Source organism: Montipora capricornis, chromosome 1 (genome assembly GCF_036669925.1).
Source record: "Montipora capricornis isolate CH-2021 chromosome 1, ASM3666992v2, whole genome shotgun sequence".
Lineage (NCBI taxonomy): Eukaryota > Metazoa > Cnidaria > Anthozoa > Scleractinia > Acroporidae > Montipora > Montipora capricornis.
In genome coordinates this window covers 19309024-19324023 of record NC_090883.1, presented here as the reverse complement: position 1 = coordinate 19324023, position 15000 = coordinate 19309024, and the positions used below count along the sequence as shown (strand labels likewise).

At 37.9% G+C, this 15000-nt stretch overlaps 2 long non-coding RNA genes across 2 annotated transcripts in view; both read right to left on the bottom strand.

The window, feature by feature from the left end:
- LOC138021329 (uncharacterized) overlaps positions 1-845 on the bottom strand; it is a 31798-nt gene extending 30953 nt beyond the window's left edge. Inside the window, exons 1-2 of the long non-coding RNA XR_011126353.1 lie at positions 782-845; positions 249-352 (exon numbers count right to left, since the gene is read on the bottom strand). This is a non-coding gene — a long non-coding RNA (uncharacterized lncRNA). The remainder of the gene's footprint in view (positions 1-248; positions 353-781) is intronic.
- LOC138021269 (uncharacterized) overlaps positions 1-15000 on the bottom strand; it is a 102987-nt gene that overhangs the window by 50983 nt on the left and 37004 nt on the right. The gene's annotated exons all lie outside the window — the stretch shown is intronic.

Here is a 15000-nt window from a genome sequence, read left to right as displayed (position 1 = left end):
CCTATTCCTGATTCTTGTCTGCGTTTCATGGTTTTCTAGAGTGAAAATGATTTGTTCTCGTTTCATTGCAGAGTGATTAGAGAACAATGCTTTTACTTAAATCTCCTTTGTACCTTGATGTTGGAACGCTTGATGTACGCTGCATCGATGAACGAGATGCGCGCTTCTATTGCATTGTTTGTGTTAAATTACGGTTAATCATTATTTCAGAATATAACGTATAAAGCATACTTTGGAAGAAGACTTACCTATGCAGGCTAAAATTGCCCAAAAGGCACGATAAAGGAGCAGCCTGCCCATAGCCGCCGTCTTGTTTGCTCGTGTTTTTTCAACAGAAAGAAACGGTCAAAATCTAAGATGAAAGATGCAGTTAGATATGTAGAGATTAAAGAGGACTTACTATCTCCAGTCGCTTAATACATGACAAAATTCCGGCGAAATGCTGTGCAATTCATATAAAAAATAACTCATTCAATGTTTTGAGACGAATCCGCAGTACTTATTGCTTCAACCAAGACGATTTGGATTGGTCAGTGAAAGACGGAACTTGACCATCAGAATTGACTAAAGTCGGAACAGATGAATCATTTGTGAGTAGTTTGATTAAGTCTTCCATTTGTCTCCAGCGATTCGGTTAGAAACAGTGAATGAAATAGAGACAATTTCGAGAATCTCCTAGGTGTTCTTTTTTTAAGATAGACGACGCCTATCGAACGAATACGCAGATCATTTTGTAAAAATGAAACAATTGAAAGCGGGATGAGAGAACCATAACCTTTACCTTTCTTGCTCTTTGGTGTTAAAAGCGCAGTAAATGGCTTAACAGTACAGAACCTCTCCCTCCCGACAGCAATTCTACTAGAAAAGATGTTGATTTTCTACTGCTTATCGACTTATATTTGCAATGAGCAGTTGTTGATTGCATTTCTTCAAGAGAAACAATGGTATTTTATTAAGACAAAGTCGTGTTGTTTACTTGCATTTCTTAGGTTATCCGTTCGAGACACCAAGTAAAACGCTCAAGGGATTTGCTAAATAAATCTGACAAAACAAACCGGCGGCGTAGTCTTCATTGTGAACAATACAAGTTTGCACAAGCTCCCAGGAGTATAAACTTCTTCATGGAGATAGCTCTTCTTAAAAATCAGCCTTGGTTACCACAATGTGAAAAGTGTGGTATTTCCTATTGTTCTGGTAGAATTGTTCTTGTTCGGTTCTATTGTTTCATCAGATTATCATTAATCCCTTGCATCCCAGCTCAGGCCTTTTATGATCTGGATGTCAAACATGATTTGGGTGACAAAGGAATAACAAGACAAACAAATTTACTTTGCATTTCTTCTGAGATTTAGCAAAAAAAACTTCAAATTTTAGATTCTTTATAATATTTAATCTTTCTAATGTATTTAAAGAGTTGAGAGTTCGTTTGCTTGCACCTGGATTGCTCTTTAGGCTTCACACATAAAATAAATACGACAGAAGATTTGGGCATTTCCATGCCAAGCTGGTACTTATCACACTTACAATCCATATTCATTAAAACATGAAAAAGGAAAGCCATCAATCGTTTTCATAATGCCGTTCTACGGGCAGAAATTACTTAGTCTACGGTGCAGTAACATTAAGAAAAAGACAGCATCAAAGAAAAGAAAAGAAAGGAAAGGAAAAGAAAACTAGCTTTATTAAAAACTGTACAGTGTACAAGCACTAATAAAAATTATTTTGAAAAAATAATCGTATGTTTGAATAAAAAAAAAGTGTTCTATGCACTGCTTTTCGTGTCTATTTCATCTTTCCGATCACATTTGCAATTTCTGCCCCGCTAAAATCAGTGTTCAACTCATGTTTGGCCAAGTTGATCTGGAGCCTCTTAGACACAACACTGCTAAGACTGCATCGTAGAATCATTGTCATCACACCAGAGCAAGAAAATTTACATTTACACATACAGCAGAGGTGGACGACCCATCAAATTCTAGATAGGGAATTTGATGGCGCCATTAAAATACTGGTTTACAGAAAGGTCGCACATTCATCAGAAACTCTGCTTCACGTCACAACACTCTCTGCAGAACAAACTCGGTGTGCACGTCTGTTAATATAGAAAGTTTGTGATTAATGCTATCAAAGAAGGAGGGAATTGGATTCCGAAATGAAACTACATAAGACGAGAACTTGAAGCAGGCCACAAACAGGTTAAAAGACGTGATAAAGAAAAGAAACATTAACAGAGAAACAAAAAGTAGAACAAACAAGAACTGAAGAACAAGGGGGATGGTGATTATTCAATGAGTCCTTTCATTTACGGACATTTAAAGATAACGCGTTCTCATTAAGGCCCAGGAAAACGGCTTAAACATTTGCTTCAACATCCGTTTGATTTTGTTTAACGATGTTGACTTCTGAGTTGCAAAAGGTTTTATCACATCATCAACATTTGATTCAACAAAGTATCACGAGAGGTTTGGTATTCAGTCCCAGGCTGTAGCCGCCGTTGTAACTATGGATGCGGACATGGATACTTCATTGACAGGCCAAACCAGACAACGTGAGCGAGGGGATTTCATTCAACATTCGCGATAACAAAAAAAATGTTGAACGGTTTTTGAAGCAAAGTTTAAACGCTATAACTCATAAAGGAAAGGTCCAGATGGAATAACACCTCGCGTTCTCAAAGAACTACAAGAACCTATCTCTACGGCTCTGACCATTATATTTGCCAAGTCTTGAGGGCGGTGAAAGTCCGGAGTAGTAATAATAAAATAATAATAATATGAACTTATATAGCGCTGTTTCTAATAATTCAATGGCGCTTTACAATATTTACAGTTAAGAAATTGTAAACGTGCAGCGTGCAACTATCAAGTTATGGACGCACGCGGGAGGTTGCTAAGCACGAGAAAAGCGTAACAGTCGCACGAGGCGATAGTCGAGTCGACTCTAGCTTCTTGAGTGCTTAGCAAACCTCCCAAGTGCGTCCATAACTCAATAGTTGCACGCATTTCTTTTGTAACATGAAGACTTATCATATCGGGTGAAACTATTTATTGTATCTTGTAGTGTTACATGAAATCAAAACCATGATCAACCGCACGAAAATGTTCATTCAAAAGACTGACAAAGCTACACATCAACATTTTACTTGGATCGCAGTGAGTTCATTCATTAGTATATGTACTCCCGTCGGATATTGGTGAAGAAAGCAAGCCACTAAGCTAGTTGTGTTCAGGGGACCTAAAATAACAAGAAAAGTGATGTTGCCACCTTTGCAACTTGCACGGAGGAGTTTTAAAGGGTGTTTAAAAAAAACGACGTCAAACCGCCAGCATAGAAACGAGGCTATGGATAAAACCGTGTCATATCTTCGATACACAAGGCTCAAGTTTCCGCAAATTATTACGATGTGTTAAAGTGCCCCTTTGACCAAAAAATCAATTCATATTTTTCTTTGGATTTCAAAACTATGTTAACAAAACATTAAGTGACTCACGTTTTGAGCCTTGATTTCAAAAAGACATCTCTTTATTTTAACTGTAATTTTCCTATTTAATGGTCCGCCATTACTAACATTATGTTCTTGAGAGAGCTGGATCGAGGAGAAAATGACGTCAAAGGCTCACTAGTTTAAGAATGCAATACGTGTGTACGCTGCAAAATTAATATGCAGCACGGGGGTTTGGGGCTTTCAGACTTTTAAACTCACGCTTTGCATATATAATTCACGAATTGCCCACGGAACCTGATATTTGAACATATGCTCCCCGACTTACATTCTGTTTTATCGATCTCGCGACAACATGCAACTTAAAACTGCTCAGTTAACTTTCGTACAGTATTCAACTCGCAAAGAACAAGACATGCTGTCGTTAAGGTAAAATTGATCGCCTCACAAAGTTAACGTTAAATCTGCTGCGATCGGTTGAATACAAACTGCACGGTTTGAATTGTGCAATTTTGAAAAAGTGGTGCCGCTTCTCTTGCAACCTGTAAAGGATGTATTTCTTGATTAGCTTTTTGCTGTAAACCACTGCTCACTTTCACTGTGGATTGCACTTGGGAAGCTGCGGTTACACAACTAATGCTCGGAGCCGATAGCGCCCTGGACAACACATTTGACTTCCATAAACTTGGAATTGCACACATAATGCCATAAGCTTGTAAGAAAGTGCACTTAAGGTTAAGCAATTCGGTTGGTGACATAAAAAATCCAGATTCATCTACAAGATCATTGACGTAGCGTAAATGTTTTATGTACCACGTCTTACAAAACACAGATTTATTTTCTACCTTAATAAAAACATTATTCCTTAGTGGCTGTGACAGAAGGTCACTGGCTTCTACAGTTTCCTAAACATACTCTGCCCATGATTCAACTACATTCCTCCAGAAAGTATTTTCCACAAAAGAACAAGCCAGGAGAGATAATGATCTTCTATTTAGTAACCAAACATCATTCCAGCAGAGGCGATCAGAAAACAAGAGCCTTTTCCAGTCTGCCTGATAATTTACGTCCCATACTTTTTTAATCCAGGAGATCTTTGGAGCCTTGGCGAATTATCGAATATCGGTCATCTTCAATCCCCCATCTTCTATATCATTAATGATTGTTTTCCTTGCTATTTACTCTGGCCGCAGGCTCGGCGGCCAGAGTTGAGTTTTCGGCCTGTTTTTTCACGTTTCCACCACAAATCGGCAAAGCCTGCTGACCACAAGAATCGCGGGCTCTAAGAAGGTGACGTTTATTTGTCCGATATGGGAAGAGCGGTAAAATGGACAGAGAGAAAAGTGCACCGAATGAATGCACGCGAAAAAATATCGAAAGGTACAGGAACGAATCGGTCAGTGAGCCGAAAGTATTGCCAAGTTGCATGCAAAGTGGATTCCAAAATGTTCCAAAGTATGGCACTCGTGATCATGAGTTGAGATCAAGTTTATCTGTGAACACAAAATGCGAATGTGATGAAAGAGTTTTGAAAGTGAAAAATGCTAGAAGTATCTCGGAAACGGAAACCTCTATCCATGCAAAAGTGTGTACTATTGCAACTAAGAATAACGTTGATCGACGAAAGAACGAACATTTTGATCTGAGAGGTAAAGAGAACTTTGAAGACGCCATATTGAAAATTCAACAGCGCGAGTCCCATGTGATTGAAAGATGTAAAAGCAAAACAAGTATGTACCGGGATCCGTATTATGATAATGTTTCTGTTTCTTGTGATTATTTGTTCTGCAATGTGAATTAGAGGAACGTTAACGATTGTACTTTTCAGTAGTGTCATTATAATAACAACCATCGCATGGATCATCGGCAAGCTGTATGTAAGTTTATGTACACTCATACGATGTTCAGAAACGGTTTCTAATTCATTTGAAGACTATATTATGCTGCCTGAAGTGAAACAGTTACATTCAAGTGTACGAAATTATTCAACGGCTCCAATAAAGTTAACGAAGAAACTTGGAATCAGGTCTCGTTATGAGATGTTTGTTTACACCAGCAATAAGAATTTATTGGAACGCCACAGGTCCAGACGGGAACGTGAACCAAGTAGAATACAGTACCAGTGAAAAAGCTAAAGCGACTGTCGAAGAAGAATCGAAAGCTGCAAGCGTTTGTTTTTTATAAAATTCGGAAAAATACACCAATGTCATCTAAAATTCATCGCTATGTTAAATTTAAATCGAAGTGGCAACGAAAAAGATTTTTAAAAGAGATGCAGAAAGTTAAAAAATATTATTCTTTGTTTACATGTGTTTTACCCTCGTCACTTTTCACGAGTCATAACCACAGAATTAATTATTGTAAGTTCAAACTAAGTTCCGATATAAAGAAGAACCCTGGTCCCATTGTGGACCCCAGTAAAACTATAATCTTGAGCACCTTACAGCCAAGGCAACTTTAGAGTATTTCGTCAAAATGCTGGACAACAGTGTTTTTGTGATGAGTTTGAGTTCTTTCATATACTACAACAATGGGCGGATTTATTGTCCTAATGATTTGATACAAATAATGGATGTTGGTAATCAGTTATATTCAAGGTTGGCGCATTCAGCTGCCTTTTTTGCTATTGACAGAGTTACCATCAATGTTAAGAGTGTTTGATACTGCCTACCAAGTTTCTTACAGTGAGACCTACACTGGAAATGTTCATGGTAATAGTGCAATCGAGGGATACCATTACTGTACGTCTTTTCTTGGAGCTTTTGAATCGCTTATGGCTCAAAGCTATACCTCATTTATTTTAGGAGTAAGATGCATTGTTGTTGGAATCTATTGTTGTAATGGTGTTTTTAAAATATTTGATTCTCATGGTAGAGATTTGTTTGGAAACAGTCACCCTGAAGGGACATGCGTTCTTTTAGAAGTACCATCTGTAAGTAGTTTAGTCCAGTATATTCAAAGTTTGTATCAGATCAGTGATATATTTGAGGTGAAAGGAATAAAAATTGCTAAAGTTAATCTTAATATTGCTGAAAACAACAGCTTTTGTCCTCGTAAGCAGTGTTGTCCACTGGCACTATATTCATTGTGTTACTCTGTCATCAAGCCCTGCAGTTACTGGGATTCTAATACATTAGCTGCTATTGTGAACATTGGGACTAAATTCTACCATGGCTGGTGTATAAACAGTCATCTTACAATCAATGATTTACCTAAATATGTCACCATTTGAGGAGTAAAGGTGAAAGTGAATCTTCATGCCAAAAGTACAGGAGTGATGACCTGTGATTCATCCTTTGCCCCATATACATTTCCAGGATAAATGTATTAGTAAATTTTCGACGTATAATATACATTTGCTCACGAAAATGACTTCCTGTTTCTCCAGTGACGTCAGCATTCCAACGTTTACAAACATTTGTGAGGCTGACAAGATAAAATTTGAATACATATTTATTATGAACTATTACCTTCAAGGCATTTACATGTACGAACTTGTTTCATCAGGGATTCGCTGATTTGAAGTTTGAAGTTCCTACTTATTAAAAACCAACCTTTTACAAAAAAAAAAAAAAAGTTAACACCAGCAAAGATGATTCAACTTCATCCTAGCATTTCTTAAATAAAACATAGGAATCGGCCAGAGGATAGGCCGAATATGGCCTCTTGTTTATCCCACTTTCCACCCCAAATAAAGGAAAAGAAGACTGTTTCCAATTCGTTAAGAAAAGAGTCATTTGGAGTAGGAAGAGTTGTTAAGAGATGTACGAATTTAGATACTGCGAGTGACTTAATTACCTGTATTTTGTCTATAATACCCAAAAGTCTCCAGGACCATGAGTCTAAAAGCTTTCTAACCTCATCCAGCTTTTTTCTATAATTGTGCTCTACTATTTGCTGGGTTTAAACAAAAAACGTTATCCCTAGGATGTCAAAAGGTTCATTAAATACCCATGCTACTTTTTTCTTGGAAAGTAATATGTTCTTTGAGAATCTCTTACTACCCATCCATACAGCTTTAGTTTTTTCTACATTCACCTGCAGATCCGAGCACTCTCCAAAATGCTCCAAGGTGTCTAAGCATTGGGAGAGTGAAGTTTGGGTTCCATCCAAAAGGAAAAAAGTGTCATTCCCATACTGTCCGAGTAAAAATTCTTCATTATTAACCGTGATGCCATTAATTTGACCGTTTTGTTTTATTGCACTTGCGAGAACTTCAGCACAAATAATAAAAAGGTATGGTGACAGGGGATCACCCTGCCCAACACTTCTTGAGACCGGAAAAGAATCGGAGCAATGACCTTTCTATAAAATGGAGCTACTAATATTTTTGTAAAAGGTTTTAACCCACCGCCTTATGGACTCTCCGAAATTAAACACTTTAAGGCTCCATCAAGAAAATTCCATTCTACTGAATCAACTGCTTTTTCTAAATCAATTAATAACGATAAGCCCTCTTGGTTATTAGAATTTAGTTTATCTATAATATCATAAATTAGCCTAGTATTTTCGGCCATAGACCTGTTTTTAAGAAAGCCTTTTTGGGTGTGTGATATGATGGTTGGGATGACCTGAGAAACGTAGAAGGATAAGAACTTCTTTTTCTTAACTGTTTGTACAGGAACTTTTGGTTTATTTTGATGTTTCTCAATGACATCATTCATATGATATTTAACAGTTCTCATAGGGTAGCCATTAACTAATAAAATCCTCTTGACTTCATCTAGGGCAGACTGTAACAATCGGGGTGACGAACAAATTCTAATGCAGCGATACGCCAAAGTGCGGACTAGGTTTATTTTGTATTTACGCGGAGTAAACGAGTCCCACTTGGTGTAAAAACGGTGAATATCTTCTCTCGATAGATTGAGCTTTCTTAGGTCATCACAGCAAACACCTCACAAATCAGCTAAGGTCTTGTATAGACAAATTCAATGTATTTTCAACAGCACAATAGTTTTTTTCAGAACACCCGAAGAATCAAGTCTTTTTTCCCTTACAAATATAAACTAGCTCCTTCCTTCAGGTCAAAAGTAGTGTACAGAGCAAACTGCTGGGATTGCAATGATTTCTACATAGGGAAAACGAAACGCCGATTACGTGACAGAAAAACAGAACATTTTAAAGCCCTAACGAATCTGCAATTGCTGATCATGTTTTCTTAACCAACCATAGAATTAAGTGGGATCATTTTGAAATATTAGCCTACTGGTCGATCAGACATGCATTGCAAAATTAAAGCCTGTCTTGTGAGTCTCTGTTGATCCATGATCTAAGGCCAGCCTTAAGTGATCTCTATTATTAGCATATTCTTGTCGTTTTATGTCAATCAATTTCGTTAGTTCCCAGTCCGTGCAGTTGTATTTTTGAATTTAAATTTATCTGTCACTGAATAATAATCACTTCTGATGATGTATGTATGTAACATACGAAACGTTAAGTTTATAAACGTTATGCAGTTCAAGCAAATGTTTGTAACCGCTGTTTGCGTTTTATTCCTATTGAAAGTTAAATGGCCCAAGTCAAAGAATTTTCATTAGGTAAGGTAGTTATATGCCCACTTCTCTGAGTGACAGACATTTCGCCAATGCTACAAGAGAAATTAATTGACCGCACTAAATAGTGGCTGAGGTCCTTCCAAAAAAAAAATTAAAATTCCACAGTAAAACCATCTATCCCAGGGCTTCCATCGCCCATAACTTTTAGAGCATCTAAACATTCTTTAGCAGAAATATTACCCTCACAAGAGTCCTTTTTTTCAGGAGTCAACTTCGCCCTCATATTATCTTGATTGAAAAGATGGTAGAATAATCTGCCCTGAATTGAGTTTTCCTGGACGTGTAAAGCTTTTCATGAAAACGCTCCTGCTTCCTAATATTATCCTTTTGGTCTGTGATTTCCGTAGCATCTTCTAAAACTAGCTTAGGAATTAATTTGTTTGTATAACGGTCTTTTCTCGAGATTCAGAAAGTATTTAGTGCTTTTTTCACCCCTTGTTATCCAATTTGCTTTAGACCTTGTAGCTATACCGCCCATTTTATACTCTCTCAGTTCTTGTAACTCATTTTTTTTGGGCGAATTTCCTTTTTGTTTCTCTGCAGGGAGATACATTTAAGCTCTGCTGAAGAAAATTAATTTATTTTTCTAGAAAATTTCAGTCTTCTTTTGCTCTTCTCTCTTCCATGCTGCATAAGAAATGGTTTTACCCCGGATGTGAAGCTTAAGTGTTTCAAACAATAGTTGTTCATTAATAGAAAAAGTGGAAGACTGCAGATGCTCTATGTCACCATTAATTTTGTATTCCTCCACAGTCTCCTTGATACAATCCTTGACATGTTTCACATATGGCGGATCTGACAGCAGAGAATTATTGAATTTCCAAAACCCCCTGCCCCTCTCCTGATGTGTAAATATCATATTCATAACTACTAATGAGTGATCCGTGCGATAGCCAACACTGGTTTGAATCGAGTCCACTAGACCTGTGAAATCAGTAGATACGAGAAAATAATCTAGCCTTGCTTGCTTTAAATTACTATACGCACTCCATGTATAGCTACGTCCAGTTGGTTCTTGGTTTCTATACACATCGTCCAGCTCGAAAGTATCGATTAACTCCCGCGCAGATTTTTGAGCATTCGGATTGTTTTCCTTTAAATAATTTATCGTGTCATTATGGTAGTTTAACACCACGTTCCAGTCGCCGCATAATATAATAGGTTCATATGACAGTTCCCAATTGATTAGATTTTCTTTCAAATTTGTAAGGAATTCGGGCGAGTCCATGTTTGGACCATACAGAGTAACCAAAGTGCAGCGTTGCTGAAAAATGGAGATATCTAAGACAATATATCTGCCTTATTGATCGCTAATTACATTGTGCAACACATATTCAAATGTATTGTTAAATAGAATGATAACCTCACAATTTTTGCTATCCAAGCTGCTAAAAACGCCTCATAGCCACCGTGCTTGTTCTCTTTTGCTATTTTGGATATGCGCCTCCTGTAGACAGTATATGTCAAGCTTTTTTTTCCGAAGCCAATTAAAGACGTCTTTTCTTTTCGTCTGCTAAACCTTTCCAATTCAACGTCCCGATATTCAATCTGATAATTTTGTCCTCCCTGAATTTATATGTTATGATCTGTTAATCCTGAATACCTTATTTAAACGCAAAAGGGTGAAAGGGATTCGCACGCATACAGCAAAAGCTACAGTAGATATATATTAATAATTTTGCATTTGTAAGAAGAAAACAGATTGTAACTTACCCATCCAAAGCACGCAAAACAAAACACTAAACCAACACAACAAATAGTGTCCTGTTAGCGATTGCAGCCTCTGGCTTATAGTAAAAGTGTCCTGTGCTGTGACTCCCGCGGGCTAGAAGAACTTAAACAAGATGTCAATAGCGAAATAATAATGCTGATCTAGAAATTAGCTTTTGAAACAGGCAAAAACTTAGCTGTTTCCTTAGTTCATCCCGATGCTTGAACCTGACCAGCCACGACTAGTTGAATGAATGGGGCCTTCAGTAAATACTTTAATTTCACCTCCTTTTGTTGCTGAAAAGGCAGCTCATTTTTCTTCTTGAGTAATCGACCTCTAGTTTGGAAAGCTCTGGAGGTAGATCGACCATAACTCCATAACTTGATCCCTTTGGGAGCTTCTTGGCTAGATTAAGAATGTAGTCGCGCTGTTGAAGGTCCACAAACCTGACGATAATCGACTCCTTAGTCGCGTCTCGGCTTCCTCGAATTCTGTGACACGCTGCGATATTAATATTTTTCTCCTCACCTGGATCCATCTTGAGTGTAGTGTTGAAGATTTCTTGAATTTTATGTCTTGTCGTTTCGGAAGTTTTTTTTATTTCCCCGGTAATACCATGAACAATAAGATTCCATTTCCTTTCCCAAAGATTCAGGGCAAGAATTTCGTCGCGAATTGACTTGCTTGCTTGAAGGCATGTTATAATTACAAATAATAAAAGAAATCATCATTCAAGCAATTAATTAAAAACCAAGACTATCAATTTAAATAGCGCTTAAAAAGAAATGTCTTCAACTTAGATTTAAAAACAGTCTGTGAATTGAAAGATCTTATATCATCCGGAAGACTGTTCCACAATATAGGGGCAGCACAAGAATAGGCCCTTTGCCCGTATGATTTAGTTTATATTTCGGTGTTACAAGGAGAAATTTACCCAAGGAGAGTAATGATCTTCTAGTATTGTAAAGGGATAGCAGTTCACAGAGATTTTCCAGTGCCATACCATGTAGTGTTTCGAATGTTAAAAGTAACATTTTATAATAAATTCTCTCGGTCACAGTCAGCGAATGTAACTGTCTAAATACGGGCGTTATGTTATCATATTGGTTGATCCCTGTGAGGAGACGCGCAGCGCTATTCTGAACATACTGTATTCTCTGAATCTGATACCTGGAAAGCCAGGATAAAACCGAATTAAAATAATCAAGCTTTGAAGTGATAAATGCATGCATTAGGGTCTCACAATGCTGAAAAGATATAAATTTCCTAATTTTGGCTATGTTATTTAGGGTGCGTTCGATTGACCGGAATACATGGAATATAAGTTAGAAATCCTTCGTTTTACGGAGATTCACATTAAAATTGTCAAACATCTGCTAAAATGATCGCTTCGAAACGCGCCAAACATACCGTTTTAATCATCACTCCACGTATTCTTATTCCGGAATACGGTCAATCGAACACGCCCTTAGATGGTAAAATCCAGATTTGCAAATAGAAGCAATCTGTTTATCCATAGAGACCAAATTGTCAAACCAGACGCCAATATTTCTTGCAGAAGTTGATGCAGTGACCCTAGCAACTATCGAACAATATTGTAATCACCAGTTCAATATTAATGACACGACATGCTAGCAACCACGGCTCCTTTATCCCCTAAAACGCGGGTTCAGGGGTGGGAAATCATGTGAGACTCAATTACTAGGTTTTTTAGTAAAATGACCTTGTTAGCGCCATGTATGACGGTCATCAAATAGATGCTTTATCAATAGCTTTTAGCAAGGTATTTGACAAGGTTAGCCATGGGCTCCTTACAAGAAAGCTGAACCATTACAGTGTCTGCGGTTGTACCAATAAATGGATAGAGCCCTTCCTGACTGGAAGATCCCAAAGCGGGTTTGTCCTGGAAGGAAATTTTCTGACAGTACGCAAGTTCTCTCTGGCGTTCCACAAGACTCGTTACTCTGGCCATGCTTCCATGGCCATCCTCTGGCCATGGAAACCCTAGGTTTCCTTAGAATAAATTGAAGAATTAGTCCGCCTGTTCTTAAGACCTTGGCATATAATACACTTTTCCGTGCCACATTGGATTATAGCGCCATCATTTGGACCGCTACACAAAGACAAATATCGACAAGCTGGAAATGGTCCAGTGTAGGGCTGATCGCTTCACCCTTATCCCTTCCCTTGCCAGCCCTTTCCATGCTGGCTACTCTTCAGCCTTCCTCAAATACTGCTTTCTTGCATATTTCATTTTCAGCAAACGTGATATGTTCATGAGACATAGTGAGTTATAATCAACTCATATGCACAAGCACGTGAAGAATAATTATATTATTAAAATTGCTCTTCAACATCCACTGAATGGTCAACTTGCTGAGGTGAAGATGTGGTACACGTATTCTCTATTTCCGCATTCCCCGTAATACACTTTGTTTGCCCCCTCTCCCACTTTTACATAGACCATTGCTTTCAAATGCTTTTGAGAATATGCAGTGTCTCCAAGAGCATCTGAAAACAATGGTTTATGCAAAATTTGGGGGCAAACAAAGTGTATTATGGAGAATGCAAAAAAAGTGGATGTTGAAAAGTAATTTTAATAAATAATTACTCTTCACGTGCTTGTGGATATGAGATGATTATAACCAACTCTGTCTGATGCATATCCAACGCGAGCTCGTGGTATTGTTGAGTAGGTCACAACATGTCAAAGTGTCCTTAATATCGTTATCTAACTTATATTGTGTTATTCATTTTATGTCCTCTTTACTTATATTTGCCAATAAATTAATTTCGTATTTATACCCTCACATTCCAATCTTTCGTTTCTTGTGGTTGCTTCCCAACAGCGTTTTAATACTATAATTTCGTGGAAAAGCAAATTAGGTCTAAATCAAGATAAAATGAAATGCATACCAATGGCTTATACAATGCGATTCATCCACAACAATTCCTATCAAATTTTGTCAGATGACAACATATTTCGCCAGTAGCCATTTCCGAGTAAAGACTCCGCCGAAGAATACACGATATTTACAAACGTTGCTAAACATATCGTCTCCTATAGATCCAGCTCTGATGCTCAGATTCCAAAGAAAATTCACCTGGTCTTTCATTAGGCTAACGAGGGGTGAAATGACAATAGTTATTGGATTGGCTGTAAATCCGTGATTCAACTTCGAAAGTTTGGCGTGGACTAATTAATGGAGCCATCTGAAACACCAAAAACTTTCCGAACCCTTCTGGCAAGTCTAAAAAAACATCCTCTCTTGAAATAAAAGCTTTACGAGAATTCATCTGTTCCGGGAAAAGTTTCTCCACACCAAAGATTTGGCAAACTTTCTCAGCTGCGCCCTGAAATCCTTTCAGGTCTTCCGCCATTGTGATAATAAAAATTCTACATTTCTTAAATTCCTGACTTTTGAGAAAATGGTAAGTTCGATCGGACTGGTGTAGAAAAACAGTATAACCATGACGTCAGGAACATGACCTTGAATGAAGTCCATCAGACGGGAAGTGCGTGACATGAGCGACCTGGACCGTCTCAGAATCAGGTTACTTTGGTGGTGGATTGCTGCCATAGTGGAGCCATTGTAACCTTAGAGGCACCATTGCCTTTGAATCGTTTACTCCTCAAAATTCCATTCTTTGCAAGATAATTTAAATGTTTGATCCACTGTTATTTTTTCACGTTGAAAGTTCTCGGTAAGATGTCCAAGGTTAAGCTTTTCAAGTACATTTACCAAAACGTCGTTCGCTGCTCCCGCCATATTGTTTTGTGTTTCCGCAGGAACTGCCTCAAACTAGATGTCTCTCAAAATCATGCAAATTACATGCAAAGGACCTGAGGAGGAGGAGGACGCTAATAACTGGTCAAACGAGTTTGTCGTGGCGTGTGAGGCCTGGGTACTAAGGCTTGGCACAGGAAGTGATGATAAGTAAACATGATGAACCATATAACCCTATGACAAAACCATATCCCATAATGAAGAAACCAGAACACTCAACGAAGAAATGACATAATGATGAAACCACATCACGTAATGTTGAATCCACATCACATAATGACGAAACTACATCACATAACAAACAACCACATAACGAAGGAACCACCTGATAAATGACAAAACCACATCACTTAATCATGTAACCACATCGCGTAATCATGAAACCACATCACATGATAACGAATGATCACATAAGAAAGTTATGGCTTTCCATAGTATACTGGTCACATCGCATAAATGGAGGGGTGAACTGACGTACGGTCGTACGGTCACCGAAACCAA